The 24,941-nt window shown below is 29.7% G+C and overlaps 1 protein-coding gene across 3 annotated transcripts in view; it reads right to left on the reverse strand.

Annotated features, from left to right (window-relative positions):
• Positions 1 to 19,621: 19,621 nt before the first annotated feature.
• Ent2 (Equilibrative nucleoside transporter 2) overlaps positions 19,622 to 24,941 on the reverse strand; it is a 137,610-nt gene continuing 132,290 nt past the window's right edge. The window contains exon 15 of one of the 3 annotated variants that reach the window (XR_012757361.1): positions 19,622 to 22,150. The gene's annotated coding sequence lies outside the window, so the exon portion shown is untranslated. The remainder of the gene's footprint in view (positions 22,151 to 24,941) is intronic. The other 2 variants (XR_012757358.1, XR_012757363.1) reach the window with 2 other exon arrangements.

Genomic DNA, 24,941 nt, shown 5'->3' on the forward strand with positions numbered 1-24,941 from the left:
GAAGTTCTAATAAAGTAGGCAGAAGGAATTTTCAGGAATCAGATGCTCACATTACAGTCTTAAGAAGAAAAATATTTCTTTATAATGCAAATCCATATAATTAAACAAATGTAACTTAGAAGGTTGTAAATTGTTTATCGTAGAAATTAATGGCAAATCTATAAATTCTTTATTCTGAATTTAAAGCAATCTCTCAAACTTTAAAAAAATATAATCACAGAACACAAAATAAATTACTTTTTATGACAAATAAAACTCTTTCCTTCATTCAATTTTTTATTTTTACTCTTTCTTTGACTATGAAAGGAAACATTATAAGAAATTTTGTAGCAAGTGAAAATTATATACTTAGGTATAAATTTAATTCTTTATGGTTAATTAGAATTAACAGTCACAACCATAAATTTCTTTTACATCAATTATTGAAGAAACTGTCCCCAGGAAAATATTCTGTTTGCAGGCAAACCACTAATATAATCATTAGTATGATATCTAATATATCATAGTTAAGCCTAATTCACAAAAAAACTCAGATTTTATTACCTACAGCTTGATGTCAAAGCATTATTTTAGGTCATGTTGTCATTTTGCCATACAGTCTACTGTAAAGGAAAGCTACCATCATCAAAATCCTAAGAGCTTTATACTCAACACATAATTAAGTTTAATTAAACATCAAAATTTTATTTTTAATTAGTGTACCATAATTTAATGTAGTGTTTTCAAAATGGGAGCATATTCTGATTTTGCTTTTTTGCTGCTAATCTTCTATGTTCACAATTTAAAGAAATATAAATAAATCAAACATAATTCTTTAAATATCTCTCATAAAATAATTAATTAAAAATGACATATATATATATATATCACTTCATTAATTTATTTGTATCAGTATCATACACAGGTACAAGAGAAAATTTAAACAAATGAAAATAGCATGATTAACAGAATTGTCTTTTTCTAAGAGATCTCTGTGAAATAACTAAGTATAATTTATAAGAAAACTTTCAAAACTTTTTGAAAAATTATAAATGAATTTATGATAAAATTATTTATAATGGTAGAGTTTTATATATTATAATTTAATATTAATTCAAATAATAAACCTAAAATTCTGCAGGGATCATCAAAAGTGAAAATGGATTTGGAAATAAAATAGGTCAGATAACTTCACTAACAAAAAAAGACTCAACTTCCATTATCTTATCCCCTACTCTTGTAGCAAACGGCTAATAAATTCTTTTCTGTTATTTCAAATATCAATAATACTGATCTATTTCATAAAAGGCCATTGATCTTGGATTATTTTGCTGATTTCAGTATTTTTATTTACTATGGTACATCGGATGTTAAAGTTTGTATTTCAAATATGAGAGGTAAACACTCTTTTAAACTAATTTTGTGTAATTCAAAACGATGCTTTGGCTTAAGAAGGGTCTTAACTATGTTTATTTTGACATTTCTAATAAATTACCCAACCATTTAAAAAATTTTCTTTAAAAATAAACAATATTATCCTGTCAATTAATTTCAAAGAAACCCTGAATTTTCTGCACCCCTTTCAACGTATTTATAAATACGAGCTCAAATAACTTTTAATGCTTTCTGATCAAGGTTTCACAATGTTTCACTCTCTCCATCCAGGCAAATGCTGAGTAGTTTCTGTTTTAATTGTAGTCTAGAATACACCTATCCATTTCTGATGGATGTGTACAATGTATAATCTAGATTGACTAGAATAAAAAATGAATTTATTTACTCTTTAAAAATATTTCTAAATAAGAATACAATATTTATTTATATCATTAAAAAAATTAAATTTTTGAACAGTATACCAGCTTGTTTTCCAATTAACTGTTCTCTTATCCAAATTGCACAATATTTAACATTTTGTACTCCATTATGTATTTTCACAATTCTTATAATAAGATGCTTTAACATAACAATTAGTATAATTTTCTGTTTACATCTACGGCACCTATCCTTAGTTTCTATTTATAAATTCTAAAATATACAACAAAAAAAATTAAAGCACATTTTACTAGTTACTTCACATTTTCAGAAAATTAATTAAAATTTTGCAATTTACAAAATCTGACCGTATTCAGTGTTCAAACTTTGAAAGAATCTGCAAAGGCAAATGTTTACTCGGAATACCAGTAAAACTACCAAAAAAAATGATGAATTAAATTGACAAACACTATACAACTGATGATGTTTATCAAAAGAGCGTGTAATCATATATAGTGTAGAGAATGATACAAATTCCATTATAGATTAAGAAAAATGGAATAAAATCTAAAAATCACATGAATTTTAGATTTAAAAACATTTATAAAGGAAGATGAATGTGTTAGTTTAATAAAAAAATATGATTCAGTTGAATTAATAAACTGATTGTCTATTGAAGTTTGAAAAATGGCTTATTCATGGTTGCAATAAAACCAAAATCAAGACTGCTTGTATTTAAATGAAATCATACTTTTTAAAATAAATAAATTAATGAATAGTCAACTCTTTACAGCACAATTCTAAACGGTTTTATAAATAAAGATATAAATTTTAAAATGAATATAATAAAAGACTTAGAAGGAATTGCAATTATTATAAGAAGAGAATGGATTTTAGGAGAGATTTATTGAATATTATAATGAAAAATTCAAATTCTGTATTGTCATTCTGATTGGATGCAACAGGCCTGTTCAAGTTAATAACACTAATAAACATAGTTTTAGATACATGAAAGTTTTATTGTGCTCCTGAAGTATCTTTTTGTTTAAAAATGCAATCAGAATTTTTCCTTTACCTAGTTTTTGTATGACATCATTTTTGAAGTATTTCTTTGCAGAATCTTAGCATTTTTAAAAAAATATTACTTAATGCTTTAAAGAATGTAACAAAAGATAGAATTTAGCTTATAACAAAGAAATTCTTGCAAATGAGTGAATTGCCAAAATAGAGATCACAAGCTACAATATACATTAAGAAAAGGAAAAAATGTGAGAAATTTCATTAAATCTTAGTAATATGTTGTACACTACTGTAGATGTAAAAGTATCAACAATACCTACAGTACAATATGTTTGCACAAAGATTATTTGAGCTATACAGTGATCAAGCACTGAAGGTTAAGTAAAAAAAATGTCTTTACAAAATATTCTTTGTAAAGATTATGATAATGGTTTCAGTACACCCTAACTGACACTTATTCCATATGAATCATGTTGAATGAGCACACTAAGAAAGACAATAACACAGGTAAAATGAGAAACTGAAAATTCAGTACTAAAACCTTTTTTCTTCAGAAATTAATAACTAGGGGAGATAAAAGTTTTTTGTGCATCTTATGGCTATCAGAAAAATCTTTTAAATCTGAAAGTTTAAGATAAGTTGTATAATATTCCAGAAAAAATTATTTGTACAATTTAAAAATTTATATAAGGTGTCTCGCAAGATGAACTTACAAAACCAATATATTTAAATATCCATGGATGGTGCAACATTTGCTTAGAGGTTCTAATCAAATTGCATTTACAGTTTTTCATTATCTAAGTCAAATAGAATTATTGGAATATTCTCATAATTGTGAGCTGACAGTAGCAGCAATCTGCATGTTTTTTTAATAAAATCTTCCAAGAATATGCAGTGTATTTCTAATAACAGGACAATTTCTTAGTATCAGAGAGGACTTTTTGGAAATGCTGAAAAAGAAATGGGTAAATGCCAGTGACTATCAATCCTGACAAGTACAATGATATTTTTAATAAACATGTCAAAGTGGGAGGATTATGACTGAAAATTAGCAGCAAATTCTCTTTTAAAGCTGTTAAGCAACTAGCACTTCAAAATTAATACTTATAAAAATTTATTATTGGAAGTTAAAACTGTATAATTACTATTTGGGAATAATATTAATAGACTAACAAAGGTGACTGTTAATCAGGCGCTAAAAAATGATACCAACATGAATAAAATAAAATTGCTCAAAATTCTTAAAGCATTCACTCTCAAAGTGGGCAATAACAACCCCTTATGGGAATGTAGGCCTGTATTGATACAAATAAATATGGAAATTATGGGGCTTTGATTTAGCTTTAATGACAAATTGTGAGGTCATTAATGTAGCGTTGTAGTTTTTGGCTTTTGTTCATTTTGTGCTGAGATTTTGAAATCTTTAAAAATTGAGAATGTAACATGTATCACCTGCTCCTGCTTAACCCAATATCCATGTTATGGTCTCAATCATTTCAGTATCTTGGCACAAAATCCAAAAACTGCAATGCTACATTAAAGATCTCACAATTTGTCATTAAAGCTAGATAAAAACCCTTTAATTCCATTTTATTTGTATCAATACATTGCTTAGATCGGGAGATACGTAGCATTAAAGATAAAAGTGGCCTTTTCCCTTTAAAGTGGAATATTTGGGTTCAGAAAAATCATAGACATAAAAAAAAAATTAAAGCTAGTCTTAAGCTTTCAAACAGTTTACTGAAACAATTTCGTTTCTCCTGCGCTCGATCAAACATGAAGAAAAACTTTCAAATTTAAAAAATTTTTCTTCACTGATTATTTTTTTAATTTGATGATTTTTGAAATCTGAAGTGCACTGTCAAAAAGTAGAGTATACAAGGTTTAATTTCTTTTTTATTCGTCTCTCTAAGCCCCTTGGTTGCAAAGTTAAAACAATTTAAATACAATCATTTTTTATCATAATATATAGATTTCCCTTTAATTTTTTGTACCAGTGTATAATGTAGCAGTAGTACAAAATGAAACTGATTTATATTCTTTGTTACACAGCCACTTTACTAATCTAAGTTCGAACCTTTCTTTGTTTTATGTAGCAGTCACCAAATGTGTCATTTGACAACTACTTATAATAAATATGTCAAAACAAATGAGTGTTTATTATAAACAAAGCATTATTATTCAATTATCAATGAAGAAACAGCAACAGGAAATACATATACAACAAAAAATAATATTGAAGTAAAAAAATAAACATACATATTTTTAATTTTTGGATATGAATATAAACAAACCATATATTGGATATATGTTTTTATACCAAATTACAGCTATATCATCCTCTTTAAAATGCCGTTTAGTTTATGAATCATGTAGTTTTTCTCAAACATGTATTAAAATGATTATGTGATCAATGCTTAAGTCAATTTTTATATGACTTCAGGTCTGTATGAGTTAAACAACACAATTTTTCCAATCCTGCATGAATTGACAGGATTATCGGTGCTTTTTCTCACTTGCTCAGTATGAATTCTATCACATGCGGTAAACGAGTAATTGCATGTTTATTCCTGTCAATGTGTGTTGTATTTCAAACCTAAATAAAGGCAGTAATTGCTTCTTTTATTTTCATTAGCATTTTCCTGTGTAATCAGTAACAGATTTTTTACTCACGTATTTGTGAAGTCAAAACAATGTTGGAAGCAAAAAAGAAAAAAGGCAGTTTAGTGTAGAATATATTTAATACAAATTTTTTGAAAATCCCACAAATCCATAATCGTCAATGTGCCTTATTTATCAAAAAATTTTTTCAAACGAAGCAATGAAGCCATCTAGACAAGAACATTTTTAATAAAATGCACTCAGATAAGAAAGACAAAGATGTGGCCTACGAGGTGTGGCTATTATATAACAAACGAATGCTATAAAATATTTTATTTTAAATTTATACATATTTATCCCCTTCAATGTACACCCATCCTCTAACCCTACAACACTCCATGAGAATTTTCCATTGTTCAAAACAGTGCTGGAAGTCTTCTTCTGTTAGCTCTTTCATGATGCATGCCGCTTTTTCTTTCACAGCTTCAACAATCTGAAATCTTGTTCCTTTTAATGCAGATTTGACCATAAGGAACAGATAAAAGGCCGTGTGCCTTTTATCCGACCTGGCACCGTGTGTGCCAGGTCAGCCGAATAAGGCGGATGGTCTAACATTAGGATGTTACACTGGGCTAAAACCATCTTGACAAGACAATGCAGTGCGAGCCGGTACAATGTCCTGATGAAGAACCCATGATTTGTTCTTCCACAATTCAGTTGTTTTTTTCTTATTTTTTTCACGGAGTTGAGTAAGCACCTCAAGATAGTAATGTTGTTTAATAGTGTGACCTTCAGGAATCCAGTGAAGGTACACAATCCCATGAATACTGAAAAAAACTATCATCATCACTTTGAATTTTGGTTTGCTCATTCAAGCTTTTCTAGCTCTCAGTGAAGTAGGGGCCTTCCAATGCATGGATTGACACTCAGTTTCTGAATCATAAGTGAAAAACCAAGATTTATCACATGTTATCACTCTTTCCAAGAAGTTTGGGTCATTTCAATGGCATCCAAAGTGTAGAACAAACATTTTCACAAGCTTCTTTTTGTTCGATTGTGAGAATTTTAGGCACCACTTTCAATTTTTGCATGTTAAAATTATTATGTAAATTTGCCTTAAGCATTCTTTGTCAATTCCTACAGTTTCAGCAACTGCACGAATAGTTAACCAACAATCAGATCAGATTACCAATTTTTTAAATATTTTTATCAGTTTTTGATGTGGAAGGGCGACCTGGGCAAACATCATTATCAAGATCTTTTCGGCCATCTTGGAAATGCTTAAACCACTCAAAAACCTGTGCAAATGATGAACATTCATTGCCATATACTTTTTTTAATAAAAGATCAAGTTTCTATAGCAGTTTTTCCACGTTTCGTATGAAATTTCACAATTCTTTGCTCTAATAAAACACTTATCATTTTTTCATTGGTACAAAAAAATAGATATTATCCAAAAGAAGGCCACAGCCAGACTATGTCTACACAAACTGGAGTGGCAACAATCAAAAGAGAAGGCTTCACGCTTCACAGCTATCGGTCGTACGAATTTGGCGCATGCACGGTTCTTCTGTAACAGAATTAGTCTCGTTTAATAGCCACACCTCATATTTTCAAGAACTGGAAAAAAGTATGTAGCTCAGCCAACTATATCAAACCTTTTATCAGCAGCTTCCAAGCAAGACGATGACGGACTTCGAGCTTCATACAGTATCTCATTGTTAATTGCTAAAACAGTCATACCTCACACTATTCAGGAAGATTTAATGCTACCTGCGGTAAAAGAAGTAATAACCATTGTGCTCTGTAATCCAGTGGCAGATATTATCTGAAAAATTCCTTGGAGCAATAGTTCTGTGCAAAGACGAATTGATGAGGTAGCTGAAAATATCGAAGAATCATTATACAATCATCTGAAGACTTGCCAATTTTCAATTCAGTTGGATGAGTCATTTTAGAAATGAAGCATTGAGAAAATATGTGAAGAATTATTATTTGCTAGAAATTTAGAAACAGATGCAAAGGGAGAAACCATATATAATACACTGGAAACATTTTGTGATGAAAAGGAAATTCTTTTGAAGAATATTATATCAATTGCTACTAATGACACTCCGGCTATGACAGGGCATCACAAAGGCTTCATAGCATACTTAAAAAATAGTTCCAAATGTGCTTGCTGTACATTTTGTCATTCATCGCCAACATTTAGTTTTGAGAAACCTGAGTAAACACCTGCATACATCACTGCAATATGTTACCAGAGCAGTTAGTACAATCAGAAGCAACTCACTAAATGACAGATTATTTAGTCAGCTTTGCATTGACAAGATTTCAACTGCTTGCTGCTTTACACAGAAGTGCGCTGGCTATCAAAAGGTATTTGTCCGACTCATTTTACAATCCGTTTGACTTTATGATAGAATTTCTGGAAAACAAAGACACAGAGTTGCATGACAACCTCATTACATCAAAGAATGATATTACATATTTGACAGACCTATATAAATTGTTTATGATGTTAATCTCCAGCTTCAAGGCAATGACTTGAACTTGATTAAAATAAAAAATGTTTTTGCTGCTTTGGTAGCCAAACTGATAATACACAAGAGAAATATTGGCAAACATGAATTTAATAACTTCCCTAATTTATCAGCAGTATTCCTTCAACAATGACTTGCTTGTTTACTGACACAACACTTGGAAAAACTTCACGATGATTTCAAAAAAACAGTTCCAGGACATTTTAAATATGGACATACTGAACTGAGTGTTGGATCCTTTATCAAATGTCAACACAGCAATATTTGTGTTCTCCCAGTGAGAAAAACAACTTATAGAACTGACAATAAACGAAGAAATAAAAATTCATAAATGGCTACCAAGAATTTTGGCTGCAAAAGCCAATCCCACAACTGTACCCTGGATTACGGTTGATTGTTCAATGATTTATAGCATTCCCATCGTCATATTTGTCTGAACATGGATTTAGTGTTGTAGCAACATTGCTAACCAAAAAGAGAAATCGGTTGCATGTTAGTAAATGCGGCAACTTATGGCTGTTTTTAAGTAAATTTTTAGCCTGATATTAACAAACTCGTTAAAGTACTCAGATTCATCCTTCACATTAATGTAAGTGTAATTTTTCAATTTTTTTTTTTTTTTTTGGTTGATATCGCCACAAAGCTTTGTTTTAATTATTGCATTGTTATATTGAATATACTATCATAATTTTTTTGAAAACAATTTTAATAAAAATACATCCAAATATGATTAAATATGCATTTTAATCGCTCTCATTTAAAATGTAAGTTTCAACTCGGAAATAGAATATGCCACATTTAAAAACAATGATTGTAATTGCTGTTTTTAAGAGCTCATCTTAAAAACAGCAATTGCAATTATTATTTTTAACAGATGGTAGGTTTAAAAATTGGGGTGCTAGAAAATTTTTACTTCTCAATCTGGGCAGTGGACAAAAAAGTTTGAGAATCAATGTCTTAAAGGACTGAAGCTATCTGGCAAAAATTAATGATATCAAAACCATTTTTGTTGTAAGAACTGGTACAAAACCAATGACTATGATTTCAACAAAAGTTTATTTAATTACTTAGAAAATGTGTCAATTATTATTGTAAATGAAGAAAATGATTTTTTTTGTAGACAGACAAAAAGTAGTAATAATAGAAAATGAAATTCAATATTTTTATTAAAATTTTTATAATTTTTTCATATTTTATGTAAACATAAACATTAACTCCATTAAATCATAATAAATGAAAACTTCTTGCAAGACTAATTTTCTCAAAACACTTCATTATATTCTTATTAGTTTTGGATAAGGAAAGTTAATGTCTTACCCTACATTTAAATTAAACGATAAAATAATTCTTTATACATTTAAACTAGTTTAATTAAATATATTTAAATCAATAGTTCTAGGCATCTAACCAAATATGAAAAAATAGATAAAACTATTTATTTCTGATAAATATCTTCTAATTAGCTTTTAGCTCTTCTGACATTTTATTTAAAATTGGTAAGAGAACTTTTTACAAAGACCCCTCCTCAAATATATTAATTTTTTTAGCAATTACTAGCAAACACTTCCAACATTACATAATACACCACATCTTATACAACTCATAATCACTTCCCATTTTTGCAGGCAGATGACAAGGTGTGGAAGAATAGGAGTATCAACTTTGAAAAAAACATGGCCTGAGTCATCTGTCTCTGGATGACAGCAGTTATAAGGCTCTTTTTTTTGTTTTTCCTTTTAAGCCTCTGGGAATTATCATTCAGGTATTACTTCAGATGATGAATGAGGATATGTATGAATATAATTGAAGTGTAGTCTTGTACAGTCTCAGTTCGACCATTCCTGAGATGTGTGGTTAATTGAAACCCAACCACCAAAGAACACCGGTATTCACGATCTAGTATTCAAATCCATATAAAAGTAACTGCCTTTACAGGACTTGAACACTGGAACTGTTGACTTCCCATCAGCTGATTTAGGAAGACACGTTCACCACTAGACCAACCTGGTGGATTAGTTATAGGGCTCCTGCCAAGAGTGAACATTCTCAAAGATGGAAGAAGAAGAAATGCCCAACAGTGAAAAGGGCAGAAGAGCCTAGGGGAGTACACTTTAAAGGAAACCCAGCATGCTTGGAAGCAAAAAGGTATTACCAGGCTGTACTGGAATATCTACTGCATCAAAGGAAAGTCATATTGCTGCTAGAAAGAGACTATATGGTGGTAAAGGAGAGAGAAAATTATATGGTGTTTTATAGTGGCATTGAACAATGTGCAAGAGACAGCCATAAATGGACAGGAAATTATACGGTGCTTTATAGTGACATTGAACAATGTGTAAGAGATAACCATAACAGTGGCTTAATATTATACAGAAGTGGAAATTTAGGATAAAGAGATAATCATAAATGAAAGGATGGTTTTGGTTTAATTTAAAGTAGAACGAGGATATTTCACAGTTATCAGTGTCTATGCTCCAGAGGAAGGAAAGCGAAGAATTTCTTAAGTGGTGCAAAGGCAGCTAAATAAAGTGGCCAAAACACATTATGTAGTTATTGCAGGTGATTTAAATTCCAGAGTTGGCTCAAAACCTGTACCTAAAGCAGAATTCTTTGGAGAACAGATTTCCTACAGAAATTTTTGTATGTATACAACCCATGTGCCCATAGACATTATATAAAATAACAATGGGAATAGACTTCAGGAATTAAAGAAGTCACATTTTTATGATTCAGACTTCTAATTAATTAATTAGAAATTATTACTTGCTAAATTCTGCGATTGTAAATCAAAAGTTAGCAGATCAGGTTGTAGATGTACATGTAGAGGCCTAGATACCAAATCTGATCACTTTCTAATGTATTCCCAGTGAGATCAGAGAAAGGTGAGGGGAAGCAAGAAAGTGAAAGAAAAAATATATTCAGCAAGGATTTAAGGTATATCCGTTGAACTCTGAGCGAGTGCAAAAACCTTTTTCATTCTTCTAACAGGTGCAACAGCTTTGTTAGTGTGTTAATAAAATAATTACAATAAATGAACAACTACTTTTTATTTATTTCTTTTTTATGCCAAGTACAAGTTAAAAAATGCCACTTATCTGTCAATGTTTGAGTATAACCTCCATCATATGACAAATCTACTGCCCGGCTGTAAATTTTATGTAGCATTGGAAGCTGATCATTACTTGTCCTAACATACTGTCAGGGACAACTGGTGATGACAGCTCTAATGCAATCCTCCAATTCCAATATGGTGGCACAACATGTTCAGAAGACTTCTTGCTTGAAATACCCACTTCAGAAAAAATCAACACATGCTAGAAACGGGGACTGGGACAGCCAAGATATCACCATGATGAAAACTCAATTTCTGTGAAAAGACCTGTCGCAAAAAAGACCATTCACATTGTGGCCATGTGCACTCCTTTCTTATTGGACCCATAAATGGTTCATATCCATTTTTAGAATCTGTAATTGAGAATAAGAAATCTTGGAGCATTCTTAGATAATGTTCACTAGTGACAGTTGCCCTCAAAGAATATGACCCAATACATCTGAAGGAAGTAACTCCACAAAACACAGTGACAAGAGCACTGTTTAAGGGCTTGATGTACAGTTGATGAGGGTTTACATCACTCTAACAATGAAAATTTGCTTATTAACATAACCATATAACTTGAAGTGTTTCACCTGCCATACACAAGATGTGTAATACTTGTGGGTTATTTTGAAGGACACTGAACATGGCTGTAGCAGCAACAAAATTATAAGGCTTAATTTCTTTCAAATTTTGCATTTTCTAAGAAAGAAAAGATCCTGATGAGATTTACTGATTTCCTCCTTAATGAACTATTGGATATTTGTAAAGTATAGTGTTGATCTTTTTGGGCTACCAAGATTTCAGCATGAAATTAACATTTTCAATCATTTCCAGTATTCGCATAGTCCTTACATTCTTCTGATTTACAACCACAGGCAGATGCTATTAATTTAAAGCATCTTATCTACCTTGTAATGGTGTGAACATCTGCCACATCCCCATGACAATTTCAAAGTAAAATTAGGTCAGAGTACAATCTGCATAAAAATCACAAACCTATTATTTATGAAATTAATAATTAATTTCAACAGTGAAAGTATGATGTTTAACAGTCCCATGTCTATGATAAGAAACAAAATGGCAACTCATAAACAAAAAACAGCCAAATCATCTGAATGTGCACTGATGTATTAAGTGATTTTACAAGGCTTGGCTGATAGGTTTTGCACAATAGTGTGCTACGTGGAGAAAAAAGGTACTATCGAGTTAGGTGTGGCAGCACATGATAGCTAAACTCCCTCCCCCCCTGTAAACCTGTGATAGTGCATTGAAATCCATTTACTGGTTTGTTTTCAGTAACAGTTAAAACGGAGTTAAGTACGGCCAATACGTCAACTCAGTTAAAACAGCGCACAGTGATTGAATTTTTAACAGCAGAAAATATGAATCCTACGAATATTTTTCATCATTAATAAGCGGTTTATGGTAGTGAAACTGTTGACAGGAGTACAGGAGAATAGGTGGGCGTTGAAATTTTGTGAATGTGAAGCTGGTAGATCGACAATTGAGAACGCACCTTGCAGTGGATGAACAGCTTCTGTGAAACGATTAACATTGAAAGGAGGTGGACGATTTGCTTCAAAGTGACTGGCGAATCAGCCAGCAAGCCATTGCTATTCAGTTAGGCATATCTAAAGAATGAGTAGGCCATATTATCGGGCAATTGAGTTACCATAAAATCTGTGCATGATGGGTACTATGCAAACTCTCTGATGGCTCTCCGCAACTTGAAATTTGAGTCTATTCCACATCCACCATAATCGCTGGATTTGGCTCTATGCAACTGCCACTTCTTCCCTCATCTCAAGAGGGATCTCAAAAGTAATCATTACACCACTGACGATGAGGTGAAGGAAGCTCTGGTCACTTGGATCCGAGAAAGACCACTGGAATACAAAAACTTGTCACACGTTGGAAAAAGTGTATCAGTGTAAACAGGGATTATATTGAAAAATAAATATGGCATTTTGTATCTAAGGTATTGTAATTTTATTCATTCCCTTTTACTCATATTCCCATGCTACACATATGTGTGCAAAATTTATCAGCCAAGCCTTGTATTATATAAATCAAAACATGCTATGAACACTGCCACACCCGTTACTTCCAATGATGTGAATCAGGAATGATTAAGTTAAAACAATAATGAAAGCAGCCAATGAAGCATTGGGTAAGAAGTAGCTAACAAAAAGAAACATAATTTTAAAATATGGAACAAGATGATTATGCAAGTAGCGGATGAAAAAAAAATTGCTTACAATAAATTCCTTCAAGATAGAATTGAAGAAAACCTGGTTTTATATCAGCTAAAAGAAATAGAATTAAAATGTTAATTCAGGAGGCACTACCAACAATCTTGTAATCATTTTGTATTAAAAAAAAAAAAGAAAGAATGACATGCATGGTTATCAATCCATACATACAAACTAATGAATACGTTCAACTGTAATGAACAAAGATTGGATGAAATTAACAAAGATCAATGAATAAATTGTTACAAGAGATGGTGGTGTAGTCTTTATAGTGCAGAAGAGAGATTAGAAGAAGCTCTTAATCCACAAGTTTTGGTGGGCTACAGGAAGCATTGGTACTAGCAAAAAGTAGGAAAGCTGCATGGCTGGATCAAGTAAACTCTGAACTTTTCAAACATGGTGGCACCTTCCTAACTAAGATTTTTACACTTAATTAACTTATGCTGGAAATCATCAAAGTACTTCAGCAATGGAATGTGAAAAAATTGTTAAATAATTTAAGAAAGACAACACAGGCAATCCTGAAAATTATAGAGGCATAAGTATTATCTTCTGCATATAAAATGTGTAGCAAAATTCTATATAAAAGGCTTCAAACAATCTCTGATGTTTCACAAATGGAAAGACAGGTAAATTTTCAGAAAGGAAGCACTAACAATATTTTTCTGATACAACTGGTAAAAATGAAGGGAATAAGTAAAACTAAATTGATGAAAATCATGGAAAGATGCAGATCCGCAAAACAATTAAATCTGTTAATCGCTGTATACAAAGATACAGAAATTGTTACACATCACACAGATAACAAAGATATTGAAAGAGAACATTACGTTAGATGTTAAACAAAATTGCTGTTTGTTTTCCACACTACCAATTTTTACATTGATGATCTCGTGTAACGTTGAAAAAAGCAAGTACATCCAAGTATTAAAATCAACAACACATTCTTGAACTCAACATTATATACAGATGAATTTTAATCTAAGACTTCTAATGAAATCTGCAGAAAACTGTAAAGGACTTTATCAGCTAAGTAAATTATACAACATGGGAAAATTTCAAAAACAAAGATGATAACTTTCCAAGGAAAATGGCTGAAAAGTATAAAATGGCGAATAATGAAACAATTTATATAACAAATTCAAACATTTACAGATTAAACAAGTTATAAATTTCAAGTTTCTCAGCTGCAATATAAAAATGGTAGAAATTATAAAAAATTAATTAAGTCTTGCTTCTGTGAAACTGCATACTTCAATGAAAAATGTCTAAAAGAAACTCAAGAGAAATTTTACAAAGTTATGGCCACATTGATTTGAGATTGAAAGCTGCAGAAAATTGGACTTGTACTAGAGCAGATCTATCACAAAAATAACCATCTGAAATGAAGTTCCTAAGAACTGTTAATGGGTGTATTTTGGTTGATCACTTAAAGATTATTCGAGGAGCTTCAGATTCAGTAATCAGTGCAACAGACTGTTTTCAAATACTGAAGAGAATGGAAGCAACAGTAAAGATAAAACATGTGACAGATAACAGACTAGCAAAATTAGTTGAATATCTCACATCTAGAAAATGTAGAATCGGTCAGGCTCATAAAAAATGGAAAAGATGAGTTTTCCGTAAGGGAAACATAATGCTGTTTAATTATAAGCATACTAATAAAATTATTAGAATAAAAAAAATAAATGAAAACGTCTGAGATCAGAAGAGGTACGTACCTAATCTAGGTGAAAATTTAGAAAAAAAATAAATAAATAGTGAAATCTAATCTTATCAGGATTGGAGTGTTAAAATATTTACTAAAATGTGAAACAAATTTATGAAAATGGAAAATACTGTATAATTAAAAATAAAAGTAATTTTACATCTGAAAATAATAGAGAAGAATTAATTTGAAATAACAAAAACAATCATTTTAACATGGGTTATTAGATTAAAACAACTTTAGCAATAATAGTAATCTATTTTAGTTCAAACATGACACTATTAAACATGGGATTTGTAAGTATTCTAAATCAAAATTATCTATTATCTATTTTTATAAAGATTTAGAAAACCAAAGTACATTATAGTTTGTAAAAATTCAATTTTATTATTTTTACATGAATTTAGTGTGATAATGCATTTTATATAATTGTTGACAACTTCACTTTTGAAGGCTGTTTTGGATTTTAAAAATTGTTTCTATTTATAAAAATTGTAAAAACTCATCAAAAAATTCTCTAAAATCCAGAAACAGTTATAACATTTTAGGTTACTTTCCCTAAGTTAGTTATAACCTAGTTTTGTGCTGAAATTGTACTCAGAGTGTCTGTGCATTAATATGTAATAATAATTAAAACTCAAGAGTAAAATGATCTTGTCATGAGACATCTCTCGTTTGATAAGTGCTGTTCCGTTACTACAGTTAATGGTTCATTTTTGCATAAATACACTTTTTTTTATAAGGCTATTAAGAAGTTTAATATTTGTCCAAAACAAATCAAAAGCTAAAAAACTGTCATAAACATAAATTATACGAATAGGAATAAAAGCCCTGTAGTAAAATTTAAGAATACAGAAGAAAAAATCAAAGTAAAAAATTTCCAAGAAAAGTATACAACACACTACCATTTGTTCCAGAAGGGCTATCACCTTCAATGTCTTATGAATTCCACAAACCATAATGCAGAAACAGATGTTAGAGAGTATGTGCTAGGCAGAGTTAGACTCAGAAGATGATGGGAATTTATCATGGAAGGCAATTGAACACTGAACTTAAATTAGTTAAGGCAAGTGACAGAGAGAAACAAAGAAATCAAGACTCACATATGGCAGTAATACATCTGAAGTAGGTGTAAACACATTCAGGTGCAAGCCATTTAAATGCAGCATAAGCATCAGAAACAGATAAAGGAAAAACATACTTCAAAACCCAAGCCAACTTCAATCTTGTAAAAAGACATTTTAATTACACCATAATGAACATCATATAAACATATTATGCTAATTCTTTAGTACTAACATTTATGGTTACTTAATTAAGATAAAGAAAAACTCAACATTAAAATCAATTGGAAACAAAGAAAAAATTAAGTAACAAAAAATATGACACTGAAATTATATAAGTTCAAATATTTCTGCAAAATATCATGACATACTATGCACACAATAATATTGATTCGAGCTTGATACTGTAAAACAGAATTAAAAAAAGTATTTCACTAAAACAATATTTCAACTTTCATAGTAAAATTAACTTTTCATCACATACAAAAAAGAATAAAATCACACTCTCCTTGTACTCTATGGTTACTAACATCTAACTGAATTAACTTAAACATTTATTCTACTAATAACTATTTTCATGTAATAATAACAACAAAAATATATCTCCATTAGCAAGGGTAAACAACAATAACAAAAACAGTAACACTTTCACACTGCATTCATAAACTAAATAAATAATAATCATTAATATTTTGAAGATAAATACACAATGAAATGAAACAATTCATACTTATAATTAGTGTTAATGTCTAAAATATTAATTTTTAATTAAATAGTTCATTTACAAATTTCATCTAGTCCTTAAAGTTGACTAAAATCTTACAGAAAAAAAATTCTCACACAGCTAAATTTTAACAATCAGATGGTATTTCTGCACATTCCTACATAAAAATAGTTTTATCGAATTTAATAAAAAAGGATGCTCAAAACAGGGCAGAAACTCTGAGAGAAGAAAAATTAAATGTTTTTTTTTACATGAAAAAAAGGAATGTTAGATAAAAAATATTTAATAGATGCTTAGTTACAGATTCAAGGAAAATTCAAATAAATAGGGGAGAATTACCATTGAAAGAATGTTTCTATAAATTTGTTTATTTTAGAAAGTAAAATTATTTTAATCTAGACAACTGGTATTTATTAGCGTAATTATTATCATACATAAAAATAGATGTACTGATGTAGTTAATATACTTTATCAGAATTTCAAATAAAAGCACTAGAATGAAAATATCTGAAGCTTAATTTATACCAGATTGCTAAAATAAAATAAAATTTGATTTAGATATGAAACAATCAATTCACACAAAGGTTGCATTGGCACAATATTTAATAAAACAGTTTCAATGCAATACTTGTTTGTAGGGTTTGCATTTTTAAGTACTTCTGAAGATAATTTTGTTTTAAGGTTACTTCCAATAAAATAGATTAATTTAAAAATATGTGACAAAAAAATAAAACTTTAGCTGCTTTGAATTCAAGGTGGAAGATCTTGGCATGATGTTTAAAAAACTTACACAAATAGTTTCAGCCTAACCATTGTTGTAATTACAATTCTTGGTTGTTTTGAACTGGGGGATTTTCTCAAAACTAATGCATTTATTTTGTTCAATCTCTGGATAGGAATTACTGACTAAATCACTTCAAAGAAGTGCATATTAAACATACTTTCTAAAAATAAAATCCACTTTTTGTGCATTTTTTTTTAATAATAAAATACTCTTTTCCTTAAAATAATATAGCTTTGCTTAAAAATTCTAACATTTACTTCTAAAATCCCTTTGCACCATAAAGTTAATTATAATGAACTTGAGGCATGAAAATTCACCTTCCATCCATAATATTTTATCTTCAATATATGTTTAACTATAAAAATGCAATCAGGTTTTTAAAGAAATGTTAAGAAATTTTCAATTATTAAATAAAAGATTATTATTTTTTATCAAACTGAAACGTTGGCATTCCATAAGATACACTTATAACTTCAAAATCAGTCATTAATATCTTAAAAAGAAAGTAATGACTATAACTGGGTGTTGCCAGTACGGATAAACAAAATAAAAAAAAAAAATCCATTTAACAATGATTTAGAGATGATTTAGCACCTTCAAACTACAAGAATCAAAAGGTCTAACAAAACTTTATTTTCAGAATTTTTTTATTGAATAAACACTCAAAAAATAAGATGTATTATATGGTATTGAAGTCATTAATTTTTTTAAAACTTTTTCTTTGGGCAATTTTTAATGAAGTTATGTTATGCTATACCATAGATACTTCTCTTCAATTATTCCTATTTCACCACTTTATGAAAAAATCTTACTTCACTTGCATTATACTAAAAATCTTGACATAAAAAAAAAACAACAAAAATATTAACATTGTGTAAAATATTCTTATCTTTCATTAATGAACATGAATTTTTTGAGATGAAAACCCAAAAACACAACTTATGTTACCTTTTTTTAAATGTAACACCACAAATTGTACAACTTATTCTCACTGGAGGCTAAATTGTTACTTGTAAACGAAAGTTCAGAAAAACTTAATCTAGACTTAAAAGATTTCTGGATTGGACTAATGATTTAAGCTTAATAACAATGGTAAAAGAAAATAATTGCGTAAAAAGGAACATTTTATCAAATTTTACTATATAAGTGTTCATTTTTCAATTTTTTAATATTATTTTATATAATATTATAATTTCCATAAAGATTTCAAATTCCACATTTATCAACAATAGATAATAAAGAAGTTATATTTTGTATAAATATATATATCAATTTAAAAATAAAAAATTTAATTGTCTGACTTAAAGGTTTTTCAACAGGAAAACATTTTCTGTTGAAATTTTTTTTACAGTTTAATAATAAAAATCCTAATAAAAGTATGTAAAAAAAAAAAAAAAAAACATATAACTTCACTGAGGAGATTATGCTTGAAGACAATAATGCAAATTCAATAAATTAAAAAATATTCTAACATAAATGTTGCAAAATCGAAATACAGATAATATGTTTCAAAAACATCTCTTGCAGTCAATTAAAACAACACAACTGAAACAAACATGGACAGAGATCAAACTTTGATGTACATATTAACACGTGCCAGGTTGAATTAGTTTTAATATTTAAAAAAGAAATACAGAATTGATCAAACAAAATATCTATGCAATTCCTAATCCTACCTTCTACTGCAACAGCGGCAGTAGTAATTTTCATCAGTATAGAAAGAAGTTAAATTAGGCAGACTATTGATGTATACTACTGTGTAAATCAGTAACAAAAAAAAAAAAAAACTGGGACTGACAATTTTATATCCTGAGAAAATTCACGAATAACAAAACTGATCTCAAAATGTTAAAATAATGTAATATTCATAAATGGAATATCCATGTAATTTCAAAAGTAAAGTACACACAGAATTTTAATTTTAATGAGAAAATGCAGGAGCATGCTAAACACATATATAATAAAAAGAGAAAATTAAAAAATATATTAAATAATAAACTATTTACAATCATTATTGTACAATTTCTTCTTTATGCTGTATAAACATTATGTGCATATAATCGTACACTATATCGATCATAATAAACAAAGTATAACATACAATTGCATATGTAATAGGTACTTGAAAAGTAAAGATACAAGGTTAATAAAGTTGGAAGGGAAATTATTTTCTCAGTTGGCACTGGTTAACATGTCACGCATGCCAACATACGTATAAGAAAATGTAGCTTGCCAGGCCTCAGTCATGTCGGTGTGCTTACAATGAGTTTAAAATGGTATGGCAATACCAAATCTGGGCAAATATAATGCACAGTCAATCAATAAATTCCTCTGAAAAAGAAAGATAAATTTTGAGTGAAAATCTTTTTCTGTTTATAATAATGTAATGAATAAACAATGCATGACAAAATGGTGTTATGAATTTAATGTAGGAATCAGTGATGTTAATTAAAATCAACATGAAAAATCACAGTGATGTTTTTACTGATATAAGAGATTGTTTTGACTATCGGCCTTGAGGAGCTAAATATTGATTGTTACTGTGAGACCCTGAAAACACTTGTCAGGTGAACAAAAACAAACACTGGAATGATAATACGAGTCTATCTGCCTATTGCAAGATTAACACACCTATTTATATGCAGCTTGCATCATGCAAAAAACTCTACATTCTAAGCTGGGAAGTTTCAGTCCATCCTTTGCACAGCCAGATCAAGCAACAATCAACTGTTTATGATGTAGGAAGAACATCAGTCTGGAAAAAACTTTTAATGATCAAAATCTTGAAATGCACAACGATAGGTTAAAAAAGAGGGGAAATAGTGTAGAAAATAAACTTGCACCAGGATCACCATATGCAATGAGGTCTATATAGACTTAAAAAATATATATTACGTCTTGATATCAAAATAAAATGTTAAAAAACTATTACCTTATCTTTGCATTTTACTTTCTAAATATATCTTGTAAAATACAATAAACACAAAAAACTGAAACATATCACTGATAAGACACTTTTATACTAATTGCCATCTTCTGGAACTCAGCTGCAAGATCATATTCAGTTCCTAGGATTTTATTAAATTATACATCAATTGAATACTTTAATGTTATGCAAAGAATGATCACTGGGGTGTAGGAATACCATGCTTTTCATGGACCATTTAATGAGGATTACAATCATGAGGTTATAAATTTATTTCACAGAATTTGTAAGTGCCTGAATAGATTCATATTCAAAAAGTAGAGAGCTAATTATTATTAGGTGCTAAAAATTAATCTGACCAGTAATTCTATACCTAAAACTAAATTTAATTTATTGCATCTTGATCTGAGTTAAGTCATCAATCGTTTACCAAGTTACGTAGAAAAATATAATGTTATATTATGTTTTAAAATCATTTAACTCGCTGAGAACGGCTAATTCAGTGCTGAATTCTTACAACTAACAGAACTTGCCAAATTCTCTAATTCAATAACTTCCACCAGATGGCAAAAATATTAAGTTATTTTTTTGGCCAATTTCGTATTTGAAAAGAATGTTTAAAAATGCACTCATTTTATAAAGCTTATAATAATAATGTTATTATTTACAATATTGGCTGAATTTTTCACGATATAGTGAATTACGCCAGATCTTATGTATTTTATCGGAAAATTTCTCTAAATGCATATTAAGTAGTAAACATTCCATTAAATCTAGCAAGTAAATTTTTGATATTTTAATTAGGATTTAAGTTTCATCATATAAAATAATCAGTTAGATATTCTACTTTGGTGTCTGAATCTGAAATAAAAGATATTTACTTCATTAGCACCGGAACTTTAATCAAAATATCTTATTAGAACCAACACAATGACGTTGATTCATTTTAATCTTAATATATGCTTTAGTATATCAAAAGCTTGATTTTAACCTGCAGAGAAATTACAATTTAACATAGATAGTGATTTTGAGGAAACAAATGCTACATTACACAAACAATTCTTATATCCTCAGGATCAAATATACAAAAAGATAAAATTACATTATCAATTACATAATTATTAAATTACTACAGTTTGAATAAGAGATAAAAATTACCTGAGCATGCCATCATGCAATTTCAGTATATAAAAAAGGAAAAAAATTATTAAATAATTAACAAAATAACTCACTTTTATTGTAACGGTGAAATCAAGTAACGCTTTTTTTTTAAAAAAAAGAGTACATGGTAATGTAAATATATTACTACAGGTATTATTTAGATTTCTAACAACATAAAACACATGAACTCAGTTTATTTCATCAACAAAGAGATAATACTTTTTGACATTACTTCAGGTGTACCTTTTGAATATGTCTAATGTTCTGAGGCCTGGTATCATTAAATAGGCTTATTTTATATTGTCACTGGAGATGACAGAGTCCTGGGTCAGTCTACAAGCACCTCACCTCACCTCACCACATCACTCCATAGCGAACTGGCTCTAGATTTTGCATCAGTCACTTTATATATTTTTTTGCAAAAACTATTTTTCCTACAGAAATGACAGAGCTATCCAAAAACAATCATACGGTACCTAAAGGAACAACCTCCCTCGCTCATTTCTAGATTTGTATGGCATTTATAAGTATTTGCTAAACTGTAAAAGAACAAATAAAATAGTAAAGACGGTTGGTTATGTTCTAATATATTTTTTCAGGTAACCTATTTAAGTGTAATCTAAAATTAAATACAGCGCATTACTGGATATACAAGTGTAATATAATAATATACACACTTCATCTCACTACAGCTTCCTGTAAAATCATCTCTTCCTTTAAAAATTTTAAACATGAATAACATTAAACTAAATTTAAAACATATACATAAAAATAGATAAATAAGTGATATTATAATTGAGTTGAATTAATTTACAATTGTTTGAGTGTAATATTAACAGTGATAATAATTGTTTTAATATAAACCATTAAAACAGGACTATCAAAAAAACTAGATTATCTCTAAGTGAAGCTCAACTTATTCAAACATTCACTTTTGTAGTGGAAATTACTCAATTTTAATAAAGCAATAGTTAAACCTTACACTGAAGCAATATCAAAATATTTAATTATATCATTACACGAAATTTAAGTTTTATAAAATATCAACAAAAACTTAAATAAAAGATTAAACTTTATATGCTACACCTTAAATATTTAAATTTTAAGAATATAAAAAACTAGTCTAAGACTACTTTTGCAGGAATTTTTATTAGGGTTAAAAATGTCATTCTACAGTAGGTCGAAAACTACATAATAATAAAAATATCAAAGATCTTTTATAAGAGCTTATTACCTTAAAATAATTTTTGACTTATCCTTACATTTCAACACTGATCAAGTTATGGAAGTTTAAAGAACAAGTACTTACAGCATTTCTAAGCAGAACTAGACATTCAAACAATTAAAAAAAATGAAAAATTTAAACGCTTTAATGTTTTTTTGTTTTTTTTTTTATTTGATGAAATAATTCACCAAATAAGCTCGAAACTTGGGCATGAATTCAATTTACATCAGAAAATATGAAAACAGAAATTTTGTAGCACAAAAAATGTGCTATAAGTTATGCATGAAAAATGTTGCATGCCATGCCTGACTGGGATTCTAACCCAGGGATCTCTGGATAAAGTCCGAGTTCCAATAACTGCATTGCACAGAGGTCGACATTTTAGAATAAAAGTTAAGGCATATCTTTGAAAATTAAATATTAAAATATAATGTTGTTCTAACAATATGTATTGAATAAACATATAGTAATATTTAAACTATAGATAGAAGTAATATAAGGTGTGATCGGAAAATTTTAAGACAGGTCCCACCACTGCTCAATAGGAGAGGTAGGTTTTGCCCATGGGTATGGAAGGGGAAGCTTGTTTTGTCCTTGAAACATCCTGTAGATATCATGGGATTTCACCATGATTACAGAGTGGTATCCTGATGAGTGAAAATGTGTTTTTAGTTCTTGGCAGATTGTTGATTTTGCAAAATGGAAGAAAAACAAAAAATTTATGCCAAATTTTGTTTGAAAACCTGGAAATCAGCTTCAGTAACTTATGAACTATTAAAAACAGCTTTCAGGGATAAATGTCTAAGTCAGTCAAATGTTTATCTGTTTCAACAAATTCAAAGATAATCCTCAATCTGGTCGGCTTCCACTTCAAACACCAATAAAAATATTGTCAAAGTTTGTGATTTAGTGCACTCTGACCATTTACTTACAATTAAGCGAGATGACTGTTAAACTTAATTTATGTTTCTGCATGGTTCAGTCAATTTTAACTGAAGATTTGAACTTAGATTGAGTGCCTGTGAAATTCATTCCGAAGCAGTTGTCATACCAGCAGAAACAACATTGACGAGGTGTCCCAAGAACTGATTAATCAGGCTGAAACTGACTCAAATTTGTTAAATGAACAAAAAAAAAAATAAAAATAAAATAAAGTAAAAATAATCATTGAAAATTATACTCAAAGCAGGCAATGAATTATGGGTTTATTGATATGACCCAGAAACAAAAGCACAATCGTTGTAGTTGAAGGGTAAATTTAGGTCACCACAACCGAAAAATGCATGACAAAGTCAATCGTATGTGAAGACAATGTGGTGGTTTTCTTTGATGCTATGGGTATCATCCATCACGCATTTGCACCTAGGGGGCAGACAATCAACCAGGAATACTGCAAAAGTGTATTTTAGTGTTTGCGCAAAAAAGTATGGAAGATAAAGCCTGCACTTTGGCAAGACAAGAAATTGGGTCCTCCACCATGACAATTCACTGGCTCATGTGTGCTCATGACCACAGAATTTTTGGCCAAATTCCAAATTCCTGTGCTTCTGCAACACTCTATTCCCCTGCCAACATACTTGCTTACTAGATTAAAATGTTTGTTGAAAGGGAACCAACTTGACTAAATTGAAGACATCCAGGCAAACACAGGAAGGTTCTTAACACCCTTAAGAAAGAAAATCTCCAGGAATGCTTCCAAAAGTGAAAAGAACGTGGAGTCAGTGTGTTCGGTTAGAAGGGGCTACTTTGAAGAAGATCCATCAAAATAGCCTTTTTTTGCTTTGTTTTACCTCCGGGTCCGCACTCAAGCAATTCATTCCGCAGAGGATGAGATGAATGTTTTGTAGCGTGTGTGAAAAATGCCATGCCTGACCGGGATTCGAACCCAGGACCTCCGGGTGAAAGGCCGAGACGCTACCACTCGCGCCACGGAGGCCATCAAAATAGCCTGTAATTACTGCAATTTTGAAATTACAAGCCCATTCTTAAAACCTTCCAATCACACTCTGTATTTATATTTTACAAGTAGGAAGGAGGATTCTCATCATATAGTTACATAAAATATAAAATGTGCAAAAATATAAGACTGCTTGCAAACTTCACAT

The sequence above is a fragment of the Lycorma delicatula genome, chromosome 1 (genome assembly GCF_047948215.1).
Source record: "Lycorma delicatula isolate Av1 chromosome 1, ASM4794821v1, whole genome shotgun sequence".
NCBI lineage: Eukaryota > Metazoa > Arthropoda > Insecta > Hemiptera > Fulgoridae > Lycorma > Lycorma delicatula.